This window comes from Chiloscyllium plagiosum, unplaced genomic scaffold (genome assembly GCF_037043375.1).
Source record: "Chiloscyllium plagiosum isolate Xiang-an unplaced genomic scaffold, Cpla_swu_hap1 HiC_scaffold_27, whole genome shotgun sequence".
In the NCBI taxonomy this organism is placed as follows: Eukaryota; Metazoa; Chordata; class Chondrichthyes; order Orectolobiformes; family Hemiscylliidae; genus Chiloscyllium; species Chiloscyllium plagiosum.
Window position 1 is genome coordinate 37,037,047 of NW_028270165.1, and position 14,421 is coordinate 37,051,467.

The following is a 14,421-nucleotide window of genomic DNA, read 5'->3' on the forward strand; positions in this document are numbered from 1 at the left end:
TTAGCCAACTCTACCCCTCATGGTTTGAAAATATTGCCTCTCAACTTCCTCTACTCCAGTGGAAAAACATCCCAGCCTATCCAGCCTAAATTCTAATTTGATAATAATGGCAGTGATGATTTTGGCTGTGTGTGTGTCAAGGATCTCTCCTTTCTAAGCCAATGCTGTGCCTCTTAAGTTCATCTGATCTTAAAACGAATGGCACCCCATTCATTTAAAATGTCCATGTTTTCTGTGTAAAGTCGGTCCTGGTCGGCAAATAGGCAGTGGTGTCTTATATTCCCGTAGACTTCTTTTGACCGGGTTCATATGCTCTGTTTTGAGATGTATGAGTAAATCTTCAGAACAAAAGATTAATGCAGCCTTTATTCATGTCTCATTATTAAAAACACTTTCTCCATTTACAGATGTGATTGAGAAGCTTCTCCCAATGAATCTTTGACTGATAACAGCATTTGTCAGGCTTTTGAAAGTCACTGCAGCTCTGTCATAGCACAGGGGAGGGCTCTTTCAGACACAACGCGTCATGTAGAAAATTCTCCCACATTAGTCGAGCAAAGTAGACGTCTTTTTAAGACATTATGAAACTTGAAAGGGTTCAGAAAAGGTTTGGAAGGTGTTGCCAGGGTTGCAAGGTTTGAGCTACAGGGAGAGGCTGAATACGCTGGTACTATTTTCCCTGAAGCTTTAGAGTCAGCCAGAAACATCTGTTGAATCAGAAAACATGTCTTTCTGCAGCAGCTTCAGACAGACTGCTTGCCAAAACCAAAACCAGGGGAAAAGAATGGGACAACTGCCCTTTCATTGTAGAAGCGTTTTAGAAAAATAAAATGTCAAACCCTTTTCCCGGATTGTTGCCTTAGCCAGTATCTGTTAACCATTAGTGAAAACCTTAATCCTAGATGAATGGGAAGCCTTTTACAACCCCTCCTGAAAATAAACCAACAACGTAATCTTCTTAAAGGAGGAACATGATCACAACAAAAAGCACTTGAACTGAAACATTTGTAACAAAAGGCTGTACAGTTAGCAGGACAAGAAAACGGTTTTCAATTTCACCAATCAATTTAAATCAGCCCCATTGGCTACCAAAACTTTATTAAATTTAAATCCTAAAGTTTTGACAACAGGACCAATCCTATCATAAAGAATTGGCGCTCTCAGTCATCTGTGTATTAGATAAAGCATCATTTAGAAAAACAGAGAAGGGAATTCCTGACAGAGGAATCGGAGGAGGCATCCCCGACAGAAAATGGCGCAGAATATTCCGGAAGACACATAACCTGGTTGTAATCTGAGAGATTAAATTCTATTTTGTGTCATCTGAGTGGGACATGTATTGATTGGAAAAGCATACCAGAAGAATCTTGATTTATTCCAGAATACTCAGTAGTTAAGAAGGATTTATTCAGTTTGTTAGTAGTTTTGTTCATTTGTTCACCGTGAGAGTTGGTGAAATAAATTGCTGATTGTCGGTTGTAAAGTGTCAGGGATTTACTTTTAACACTACAGCAGGTTACACCACTTATCACACTGACTTTACAGATTAAAGGGCAACGTGCCACTCTTTGGACGTTTCAGTTTGAGATCTTGGTGAGGGGGAGGGGGGGATTCAGCCTTCGCTTTGTAACAGTATTGATGACATTCTCTTGAATGCAATGGAGTCAATATTAATCCAAGCCTCTTGTTGTGGTTGTGGGTGAATCACCTTAATTTGGCTCCTGACTCAGAAACCGCACAGACAATCAACTGCTGAAACAATGATTTGCACTTTATTGCACGTCGCAACCACAAATAAAACCTCTCAAGTTCATTCAGCTTCACTCCCCAAACTTGGCTATCACCCAGTTGATGTCTGAAGTTAACTGGTTTTCCACCGACGGTGCCCATCTCTGGAAGTTCCAGGGGTTTGATGCAGTATTATTCTTCTGAGTACTGCTGCGGCTGCATCATTCTGGAGTTGAAGTTTGGTGGCGTTTCCTCAATTTCCAATCTGTGGTGTGACTTTTGTTTTTAAGACTCTAACATCACCTCACATTGCTGGAGACCTCAGGTCTGCAGCTTACCTTCTTATCCTTGAGGGTTAGCTGTCTGTTTGAAACAGCCTGCCCTGCAATTAACCCCTCTATATCAGGGCTTTCCTTCTGCAGGCAGAATTAATTGTTCTTTTGTCACACCATTATTAAACAACATTATCTTGCCTGTCCCAAGAAACAACATATTGTGTTGCCTCCTTCTTCCCATGGATGTTCATTAGCAGAAATTAAGCCATTTATCGTATTGAATCTGCTCTTCCATTCAGTCATGGTTGATATTTTTCTTAATCCCATTCTCCCTGTAACCTTTGTCCCCCTTGATACTCAAGAATGAGTGAATGGTGGAGCAGACTCAATGGGCTGAATGGCCTAATTTCACTTCCTGTGGTGTCACAGTTTCTCGTCGGCCCTTTCGTTTCTTGGTCCAGAAAGAGTTATTGTTGACTCGTGAAGTTTGGGAAGCTCTGGAGTTTACAGGTGCACACCACTCTCCTCTCTGCCTCCTCCCAGAATAACGATTCCTCCTGAGATACTGGCAGTTCTTGAGATCCCTGGATATCCAGGAATACAAATCAGTGTGTCTGGAAGTCTCTGCTGCTACCCTGGAACAGAAGGATTATGGGGAGAAAATTCAGAAATCCGAAGAGCAAAGAGACTTGGGACTTCTAGCCCAGGATTCTCTCAAGGTAAACTTACAGGCTGAGTCAGTAGTTAGGAAGGCAAATGCAACAATGGCATTTATTTTGACAGGACTTGAATATAAAAGCAGGGATGTACTTCTGAGGATCTTTCAGGTTCCAGTCAGGCCACAATTGGAGTACTGTACACAGTTTTGGTCTCCATATCTCAGGAAGGATGTACTGGCCCTGGAACATGTTCAGAACAGGTTGATGAGAAAGGTCCCAGGATTGAAAAGCTTAACATATGAAGAACATTTGAGGACTCTTGGTCTATACTCAATGGAGTTTAGAAGATGACAAGGGAACTAATTGAAACCTACAGCATACTGAATAGCTTAGACAGAGTGGATGTTGGGAAAATGTTTCCATAGGTAGGAGAAACGAGGACCCGAGGGCTCAGCCTTCAAGTAAAGGGAAGACCTTTTGGAACGGAGATAAGGAAAACTTCTTCAGACAGACAGTGGTGTATCTATGGAATTCACTGCCCCAGAAGGCTGTGAAGGCCAGATCGTTGAATACATTTAAGCTGGGGATAACTAGTTTCTTGAGTATCAAGAGGATCAAAGGTTATGGGGAGAATGGGGTTGAGAAACTTATCAGCCATGATTGAATGGTGGAGCAGACTCAATGTGCTGAATGGCATAATTTCTGCTCCTATAATCTTATCATATGCTGATGTGTGGAGGGGTGAGAATGGGGGAAAAGAGATAAAGAGGGGAACACAATTAAAGTGAAGCTGGGTACAGATACATAGGAAATACAATAATTGAACGATAAATTTCAGACCACATAGAAGCACTCGCATACAGAGGGATCTGGCCATATAGATCTCCAAAATTGGCAATACAGGCGGTTAACGTGATCAAGAAGGCACACAGCACGTTTGCCTTGAGTCTAAGAGTTGACGAGTTATGTTACAGCTATTTATTCCGGCCACATTCAGAATATTGCTTGCAGTTCTGGTCCCTACACTCCCAGAAGGACATGGATGCTCTGCGAGAGGGTATAGAGAAGGTTCACTAGGACACTGCCTGGTCTGGAGGTCTCATTATGAGCAGAGAATGTGATAAACCTGGATTATTTTCACTGTGAAGATGGGGCAGAGAGATAACCTCAACAAAATGATGAGACACACAGATTGACTGGACGGGGGTGGCATGGTGGCTCAATCATTAGCACTGATGCCTCACAGCACCAGGGAAACTGGTTCGATTTCAGTCCCAGGTCACTGTCTGTGTGGAGTTTGCACATTCTCCCTGTGTCGATATGGGTTTCCTCCGGATTCCTCTCACAATCCAAATGTGTGGATTCGGGTGGAGTGGCTATGCTAAATTACCCCAATGCCCAGGGATTGGCAGGTTAAGTTGGATTGTCCGTGCTTAAATTGCCCCACAGTGTTCAGGAATGTGAATGTTCGGTACATTAGTCAGGGGTAAATGTCGAGTAATAGGGGTAGGGAAATGGGTCTGTGTGGATTATTCTTTGGATGTTTGGGGTTGGTCCAGATAGTCTGTTAGATAGTCAGAGGCTTCCCCCACCCCACCCCCAGGGTGGAAAAGTCAATTACAAGAGGGCACAAGTTCAAGGCGAGAGGGGGACAGTCAGGGGGAGAATTGAAAGGGAAGATTTTTCACACAGTTGGATGGTGGATGCCTGGAATGCACTGCCAGTGGACGAAGTGGAAAAAGGCACCTTAGCAACACTTAAGGTGTATCTGGACAGACACATGAAGGGGAGGTGAATACAGGGACAGAAACCATGCATCGGCAATAAATAGCAGGTCGAAGTTAGGATTAAGAATTGGCACAGGCTTGGGCGGGGAGGGGGTAGGGGGTAAAGTCAACTTTCCAAAAGCAGGGGATACCTGTATGGTGATGAAGGGGTGGGTGGAGGCTCAGGTGGAGCATAAACACTGACAGAGCCCAATTGGATTGACTGTGGTGGAGACTCAATGGGACAGAGACAAATGTATCTATTTCAGATCTCCCTGCACTTCAGCCGCTTCTGTGGACTGTTTCCGTAGGGAAGGTGCAATCCCAGGCTCAGAGAGCATCAGCCCTCACTGGAAGTAAAGTGGGTGAGAGAGCGGCCATTCAGCATAAAGGAACCCCTTGCCCCTCCCACTTCACCCACTAAACAGGGTTTAAGATGAGACTCTCAGCAGCGGTAACAGCAGAGTCCAACCCGAATCCCTGCGCCATCTAACTTATGAAGTTGCTGGTGTCTCCACAAGTTGCACGACTGGGTGAAGCCCTTTCCATACACTGGACAGGTGAACGGCCGCTCCTTGGTGTGGATGCGCTGGTGTTTACGCAGGGTGGAAGAATCACAGAAGTCATTGCTCCACACGGGACAGGTGAACGGCTTCTCCTCAGTGTGGCAGCGGAAGCTGAGCAGCAGGTGATACGACTGGGTGTAGCCCTTCCCGTGCACAGAGCAGGAAAACGGTTTCTCCCCGGTGTGCATCCGCTGGTGCGGCAGTAGGTGGTGTGACTAAGTGTAGCCCTGCCCACACACGGGGCAGATGAACGGGTTCTTGCTGGTGTGGACCCACTGGTGTGCCAGGAGGTGGTGTAACTGAGTGAAGCCTTTCCTGCACTGAGTGCTGGCGAACAGCCGCTGCCCGGTGTGCAAACGCCGATGAATCTCCAGTGTAGATGGCGAAGGGAAACCATTCCCACACTCCCCACATTTCCACGGTTTCTCCATGGTGCAGGTGCCCTCGTCTGTCTCAGACCATAACAATCAGTTGAAAACTCACTCGCGCTTACAGCATGTGTGTGGTGTTACTGGTGAACACTCTGATAATTGGAACACTCATTCAGTCTGTAAAGCTTGTTCCAGTCCCTACTCTGGTGTGAGGGTATGCGAGACTCTGAGTTTCCAGTCACACTTACGTTTAAAACCTAACTAAGCAGACAGGCCTTTTCCCCTTTGTTTTCACGGCCATCAATATCCACGTCCTCGTGAATCAAGTGACTGTCAGACTTTGATGTGATGTTTGGTCTGAGATTTCTGCCGCCAAATTCTTCTCTTGTAATATTCCAGTGAAGTGCTTGCAAGGGTCATCACAGTCAGTCCATGATAGAAAATCTGAACGTAATTCTAGCTACTGTGAAACATTCTTTCCTCTCAATCCCAAAGATCTTTGTGTCGATCTATATGTAACTGTAAACCGACAGGGTTATGGGGCAGACTGCATACCTCCACGAAGAGTTCACATGGACTCAAGTTGCTGAACGGATATCTTTAGTGCAGTATTGACACTCTTACTGAAGATCTACAATATGCTGCAGTACGATATTACAAGCCCAGGAACAACTGCAAATCAGACAAGGTCTTTTCAGAAGTTGGACCCTGAACTTCTGAATCTGCTGCTGCTCTTCCTCTCTCTCTCTCTCTGAATGAAGATTGATCTTCACCCAGACTGCAACTTCCTTCCTCTGTCAAAATATTTGTGAACAAATCCATTTTTTTGAAGGATGGCCTGTTTCCTGATCATCACAATTAAAAGGGTGTCTCCCCCTGATATGCAAAGGGACAGTCAGTCAGGGGAGGGCAGGGTCACGTCTTGTGTTGTTGTGTGGAATCTGTGACAGCTGCAACAATTCATCCCAACTCCTGTACTCAGTGCTCTGACTGGTGAAAGCAAGCATGCCGAAAGTCTTCTTCACTGCCCTGTCTACCCATGACTCCACTTTCTAGGAGCTATGAACCTGCACCCTTACATCTCTTGGTTTGAAATACTGCATATGAAACAGATTTGGTGTTTGTTGGTATGTGTTATTATTTGGTGCTTATCTCGGCTCCAATTCGGTATTTTATACTGAATGCCATGACTGATGAAGGCCAGTGTGCCAAACGTTTCTACCTGTGACTCCACTTTCAGAGAACTGTGAACATGTACTCCAAGATCCCTCTGTTCCACTACACTCCTTAAGGTCCTGCCATTCACCATGAAATTCCTACCTTGATTTGACTATACAAAATGTAAGACCTCACACTTATCTATATTAAACTCCATTTGCCATTAACCTTCAACCTATGCCCTCTAATTTTGGACTCCCCGAACCCCAAGGGAGAAGACCTTTCCGATTTACCCTACCCATGTCCCTCATGATTTTATAAATGTCTTTAATGTCACCCCTCAACCTCCAAAGCTCCAGAGAAAATAGCTCCAGTCTATTCAACCTCTTCCTGTAGCTCAAACCCTACAACCCTGGCAGCATCCTTGTAAATGTTTTCTGACCCTTTCAAGTTTCACAACACCCTTCCTGCAGCAGAAAGCACAGAATTGCATGCAGTATTGCAACAATGATGGCACCAATGTCCTCTCTGAAGAGGGTTTTAAAACAATATTTATGACTACAAGCAAATCAGGTTAGTTGGGCATGACTTTCCCATAGCAGTTGGTTTTGGTTGTCCTTCATTAACCTATGCTTTATAATATATAAGAAAATATTTTGAGGGATGGGATTGTTGCTCGCACGTCCAACATTTGCTCCCCATCCCTCATGGCCTTTGGACTGAGCAATTGGCTACATGCTAGAAGGCAGTTGAGAGTCAACCACATTGTAGTAGGTCTGGAGTCACGTGATGTGAGCGTGTGCACGCGTGTGTAGGGTTGTGAGTGGTAGATTTCCCTCCCTAAAAGAACACTTTCACAACACTCTATAATGATTGGACAAAAATAACAGTTCTGGTAGCATCTATGAGGAGACGACAGTGTTACTGTTTTGAGTCCGGTGGCCCTTCAAAATTAGGCTGGATTCAAAACATTAACTGTTTTCTTTCCACAGATGCTGCCAGACCTGCTGCATTTCACCAGCAATTGTGCCTTTTGTTGCTGATCTCCAACATCTGCAATTCATTGTCTTAGCCAATAATGGTTTCCTGGTTGCCAGTACAGAGACAAACTCTCACTTCCAGATCTTTTTATTCGTTGAAAATAAAGTCCACTAGCATCCATGATGGGATTTTAATTTTTGTTCTCAGAAGACCGAGATCTCTGGGCTACTTAACCAGTATCACTAGATCACACTCTTCCCTTCACTGACAGTGACATTGACAATCTTGTCCTGAATATTTTTCTTTATTCATTCATGGAACGTGACACTTGGTCTACCAAAAAATAACCAAGTGCCAATTCAGAGGGCAGTTAAGAGTCAACCACATGACTTTCGATTAAGGGTGACACATTCACCAAACTGGGACAGGACTGAAAATTTCCTTCCTTAAAAAAAAGGTTATTAGTGAACAAGATAGGTACTTATGACAATTGATAAGATCACCAAAGCAGCGATAAGTTTATATTCCAGATACATAAATTGATTTCAAATTGCATCGGGGCCATAGCAGCATCAATTTGAAACTCCAGATGTTAAATCCAGTAACAATTCCCAAATGCCACCAACTCACTACAATCTCTAGGCTTCCCAACACTGACTGGTCTGTAATTGCCAGTTGCATCCTTTTCCTCCTTACTATTTACTATTCAATTCAGCCCATTGAGTTGACTCTGCCATTTATTCAGATCACGATAATTCTGGGAAACATTTACTCCATTTTGCTGCCATTTCCCCATAATCCTCAATTCCCTTACTGGTTAAAAAAAATCTATCTCAGCCTTGAATGCACGTAACAACCCAGGCTCAACAGCCCTCTGTAGTATCAAGTTCCACAGATTTACTGCCCTCAGGAGAAATTCCTATCTGTCCTAAACATGCAATCTCTTATTTGGAGGTTACTTCCTCTGGTCCCAGACTCACCCACTTTTCCACGTCTAGCCTGTCAAGTCGCCTCAGAATCTTGTACGTGACAGTAAGGTTACCTCTAATTCTTCTAACTTCTAATAAGCACAGGCCCAACCTATTCAGTTCTCCTCATAAGACATTCTTTCCATCCCTGGTATCATCATGGTCAACCTTCTCTGGACTGCCTCCAATGCCAATATATCTTTCCTCAGGTAAAAGGCCCTAAACTGTTCACAGTATTCAGTTGTGGCCTGACTAATGCCTTACATAGATTCACTATAACCTCCCTACATTTCTACTCTATTGAAAAGGCCAACCTCCAATTAGCCTCCCTATTACTCACTGAAAGTGGATGAAGAGATTCGTGGTTGTGATTCCAAATCCCTCTATCTAATGTCATCCTCACCACCTGCTTTCACATCAACTGTGTCTTCTGCAAATTTAGCAATAGTACCTTCACTTTACTTATCCAAGTAATTCGTATATATATTGTAAATAATGTTGGCGCCAGTGCTGATTCCTGTGGTACACCACTAGTTACAAGTTGTCATCCTGAACATGTCCCTTACCACAACTGTGGTAGTTAGCCAATCCTCTATCCATGCTAACATACAGCCTCCCAACACTGTGGGAGATGTGAATATCATTGGCTGTGCCAACAACTCTTCCCAAACTGACTTTGAAAAGGTGGTGCCGAACTGCCTCTTAAATTGCTTCACAAATATGATGTGGTCTGCAACAATGTTCAGGAGTGATTTCCAGCATTTTGGTCAATAACAAAGAAACAATGCGACATATCTTGCAGTCGGAATCCTGTGTTCACACTTGTCTGTTCTTGGTGGTTGAGGTCATGACTTGGAAGGTGCTTTTGAAGAACCACCACTCATGCAATCAAGCCAAACTAATAGATTGTGGCCCGAGACCCTGCCATTTTGACTTCCCTCATCAATCTACGTTCTTTCCAGCGAAGTTTCAGTCTCAACCCGCCACGCAATGCCATCTGTTACGGCTTAAAAGATAAGAATACACATGATTACCAACCGTATTTTGGGTTGTATAAATATTTGCCTGCCAGAATTATTTTCCAAAAGACTTTAATTAAACTGGGTGACTGCATGAAATGGTTTGTTGGTCAGACTATAATCATCATCATCCAAGGAGACAATGCCAGGAATACGATTGAACCCTTTTTGTTTAAAAAGCACAAGTTCTTGATTTATTTTTACAACTTACTAGCATTCACACCTGCATATTCAATGTCAAACTCAGACAACATAAATGAAATTACACCATTAATTTTGTTTTACAACAATCCAACAGATTAATTAATGATACACAGTGAATACCAAGGCTGATTAATGCGAAATGAAATTTGACTGAAAATGTAAAATCGAAATGAGAGATAACAAATGGAGGAAGGGCAGAAGGCAGGAAATGCAGCATCAGAGAAGGTGCTCCTCCAGGGAGTGTATTTTATAAACTACAACTGCAAAATATAAACAAACACTCTGACATGATCCTCTGGTTTTCATGTAAACCATACTCCCTTACAGTAGGTACTATTTAAATAAGTTAATAGATACAAGCCTTGAGCAAATCCAGCCTCCAGCCGGGCCCGCAGCTTCTTGGAGCTCAGAGAGGGGTTCCCACTCATTCATTCAACAGGAGGCGGCTCAATTTATTGTAATGGGCAAGGAGGGTACAGTGGTCGTGTATCATGTTGAGGAGGAAGCTGTTTCCTCTCATTCAACAGAAGTGGACCTATTTACTAGAGTTTTTTTGTGGTGCAGCTGTAGTCTCCCATAGAGCCCTGAGGCTCAGGTTCAAATCCCACTGGTCCAGTGTGTGTAATAACATTACTGCCCAAGCCACGTGCCAATTGGCAGAGGGATCAGAAATTTAAGGAAGTAAACACGTCAACCTGTTCAATGCTATCTCCAATCATTTCACTTCCTCTCCAATTCGTACTACAGGGAGCCCAGCCTCGTTTGACGGAGGTTCTTTTTGAAAAGTTTAATCGGGCATTTTTGCACAAGTCAAGTTAAGAAAGCCGGGATCTCTCGCAAGACTGCGCGGGAGACAACAATTGTAATTCGAGGCGGGGTGTCTGAATTATGAATTCACTAATAGCCTCATCTAAGCGATGGTGCAGCCCTCGCCAGTGTCTGTCTCTGTGGCGCAATTGGTCAGCGCGTTCGGCTGTTAACCGAAAGGTTGGTGGTTCGAGCCCACCCAGGGGCGGTGTGTTCGCTGTTCTTCACTGGCTTCGAAGCTGAACGCTTTTAATGGGGTCAGGAAAATGTTCCCCAAACGAAAATCCTCTCCACAAAGGGGTTTCTGAATTGAATTAATGTCTAACGGAAGGGACTGCGGATGCTGAGAAGCCGAGACAAAAAGAGAAACTCGGCAGGTTTGACAGTACCTGTCGGAGAAAACAGAATTTTGAAATGTTGTCTCTGATTCTTCCCACAGATGTTGCCTGACCTGCTGAGTTCCTCCTGCAATTTCTCGTGTTGTTTTTAACGGAAAGTTCATTTCACCTTTTGGGATGAAACACCTAGACTCGCCATGTGCAGATATTTATTCCTTTCGAATCACTGTGAAGTGATTGGATTCAAACAAACTCTGCGATGATTCACTCTTTCTCAGCTCCACAGGCAGACAGACCTGGGAAGTGAAGTTGTCAGTGTGGTTCTGTATTCGTGGGCCGAATGGTTCATGCGATGGACTTTAAATCCATTGCGGTTTCCCCACGCAGGTGTGAGTCCTGCCGAGTACAAAATGAGAAATGTCGTCGAAAAGAAAGGGAGCTTGCTCCCCGGCTTCTTCTTTAAGATTCAAATCAGTGGAGGGGGGAAAGTATTTCACTCACATTGGGACTGGTGGGTAACTGCAACCCACTGCCTGTTCGGGTGGAACAAGCAGATACCCGCAGACCTTCTTTTGAGGCGATGAGCCAAGTGTTTGGAAATGAGATTAGAACAGTGAGGGGCTTGAAATCGTGATCGAAATGAAGCAGGCACCTGCGGACAAGGGTATTTCCTTTGCCAGTGAAAGATACTGCTTCACAAAGTTGGGCCTGTGGAAGGGAATCAGTGACGGTGATTATCTTTGGTTGTTCACCTTGTGTAGGTTCCCATTGCTGCGCATGTCCGTGTTAACGTCAGAACTCTGCAGCATGGCGGCGTGAGATACGCACAGGGCCGCGGCGCAATGGATGACGCATCTGACTCCACCGACCTGTTTGAAGTGCAGCTCACAGTTTCTTCACACACCCCAATTAATCTTTCTCATTGTCCTGAAGCCGGCATACGGTTTGAATTCCCGATCTGCGGGAATGAGAATCTTTTCACTGTCTCGCGTCAGTAAATGTCCCTGAGAACATCGGAGTCACGTCACAGCGCTTTCAGATGAGGGGAAGCTGAAATAGCCCCACACGCTGCTCACGGACACACTTTCCTTTCCCCAACTCACCGCCTCAATCACTGCGGCTCCTGGGAGTGGAAAGGAAACAATCACCAAAACCCAGTCTTAGCTTTGTGTATCTTCAGAAAATAAGCAAAGGTTCATCCCTTCGGATTTTCTATCCTGGGATGACAGGGATGGGTTTTGTCACTCTTTTGTAGGACATTGCAAGTGGATGTTTTGCAGAAAAGCACCACAATGCAATCTGATTAATCAGGACTTGGATGTTTTCGGTCTTTGAATGTAAGTGTTGTGCTCCAGAACTTTGTTGTTCACAGTTTATAATACTTATCTTCCCAGTCCCCTGTATCACTTATCGAAAATGTTTAATTTGCATCTTGTAATCCTTTCACTGTCTGCTAATGAGGATAGCGTTTCCGTGTTTTACCTAAATTATCTTGACCTTGCATACCTCAAGCCACAAGCTAATTTCACGAGAATACTTTTCCAGTTCAAAAGCCAACTGTTAATGATGGCTCTGTTTCTTGTCACGTATCCAATTTCAGATCGATGTTGTTAATGTCCCTTTTATTCCTTCAGATCCAGGTTTCGCTCACAGGGCTAGAACAGAACTGTCACCAAATACATTTACCAATCTACGTTCATCCTATCGATTGTATTAGCATCATCAACACTTCTCATCAAAATAACTCGAGAGACTTTCACCACAATTTTCTGTGAACAGTTCCACATTAGCTTTGCTGAATGAACCCCAAATTTCTTGAAGTGGCTCCTTATTTTCGGCCCTGATTATTAATCTCTCTATGCATGGGAATGGATCCTTCCCACCTGTTCTATCACTCATCAATGTGTGTAGTTCAGTTTGATCTCCCATCAGCCTCCTCTGTCCTGATCAAATCCAGGGGAACAGGATACGTTGGGACTATGGCGCGGACAGGAAAAGCCCAATACTCACCTTTCCTGTTAGAACCATTCCATGAGAAATTTTAGACCACAACTTTGGGCGTGTAGTTGTCGCCGAACACTTAAGGTGCTGGCGTAGAGATCCTTTGGGGCTCCCCCGCTCAGGGTGGTAACCTGCTGACTATGCTTTCTTCACTGGCGATTTTAAATGACTTCCTGTTGGCTGCATTATCGCTCAAACTTCACAAAACCCGTCTCGATAAAATCCAGTTTTCTCATGTCTGGGAATTGATTGCCATGCAGGAAAGTCGGGTTGTGAACAAACAACGTACCAGCCTCACAACGTCAGCTCTGTTTACCTTTCCACAGATGCTGCTCGACCTGTTGGCTTTCTGCAGTATTCTCTATGTTTATTAGGCACAAGTGCTGCTTTTCATTCAAGAACTTCAATCCCTGTCCTCTGGTAACTGACTCTGGTCAGTGGCAATTAATTCTTCTGATCATTAATCTGCCCATTCCCACCGCTTCTTCTCCCATCATGATCAACAGCCCCAGGAAATCTCCAGTTAACCTTCTTTGCTCCAAAGCGAACATTCGCAACCTTGGGAATGTCTCTCCAAAATGGAAATTCCTCATCCCTGGAAATGAATCATGGCGTACAATTGGGAAGATGTTTTGGCAAAATATTGTCAGTTACGAAATGGAAAAATGTTCATGAAGCAAAACAGAAATCCCAGTCTCCAGCTTTGTGAACCTTTAGAAACTCTTTGGGAAGCGGATTTCGAGGAGAATGAAAGATGAACTGTCCGACTGAGTAGAGACAGTCCAGACACCGTCCCCTTGTTGAAGAGGCCGGGAGATTGACTCTGATGTTCTCGGGACATGAAATGATCTGAGACATTGAAAGAATTGTCGTTCCTGCACATCAGGAATTCAAACCCCTTCTCGCCTCCGAGCCAATGAGAGAACTCGGGAACAGGCAAAACACGGAAAGGCTCGAAGGGTGACGGCCCGGAGTAAGAAAGCTAGTTCCTCCTGACATGGATGTGTCTCCAGCCTGTCCCCGGTGTCTCCACAATGAATGTCCCAGGCTTTATTATGGAAAAGTAAAACTGATAGACGACAACTGGAATTCGAGGCCAGGAGGCTGAATTATGAATTCACTAATAGCCTCCCCTAAGCGATGGCGCAGCCCACGTCATCGCCTGTCTCTGTGGCGCAATTGGTCAGCGCGTTCGGCTGTTAATCGAAAGGTTGGTGGATCGAGCCCACCCAGAGGCGATGAGCTTCTGGTTGCCTGTCACTTTAACACACCGCCCTGTTTCCTGGCCCACATCTCTGTCTCAGACATGCAGCAGTGTTCTAACAAAGCTCCGCTCCAGATGGAAGACCAGCGCCTCATTTTCCGTTGGGAATCCTCCAGTCTTCAAGATCGAGTTCAATGTTATTTGGACCCGAACTCCCGCATGCCCTTGATCCCTACCACACCCACACGAGGCCGTGTTATCACATCGTCTGCTGTTACACACGACTTATTGTTAGCCAGGAATAGTCTCCATGAACAGTTCGTCACCCTCCGACACAGATCGTTATTCTCTCCTTTGTCCCTCCAATGTTCTCCCT

At 44.5% G+C, this 14,421-nt stretch overlaps 1 non-coding gene and 1 pseudogene across 1 annotated transcript; one reads left to right on the forward strand and one right to left on the reverse strand.

The window, feature by feature from the left end:
* Positions 1 to 9,419: 9,419 nt before the first annotated feature.
* Positions 9,420 to 14,421, reverse strand: part of LOC148143630 (uncharacterized) — a 69,156-nt pseudogene continuing 64,154 nt past the window's right edge.
* trnan-guu (transfer RNA asparagine (anticodon GUU)) lies at positions 10,637 to 10,710 on the forward strand. The gene has a single exon. It is a non-coding gene; the product is annotated as a tRNA-Asn (tRNA).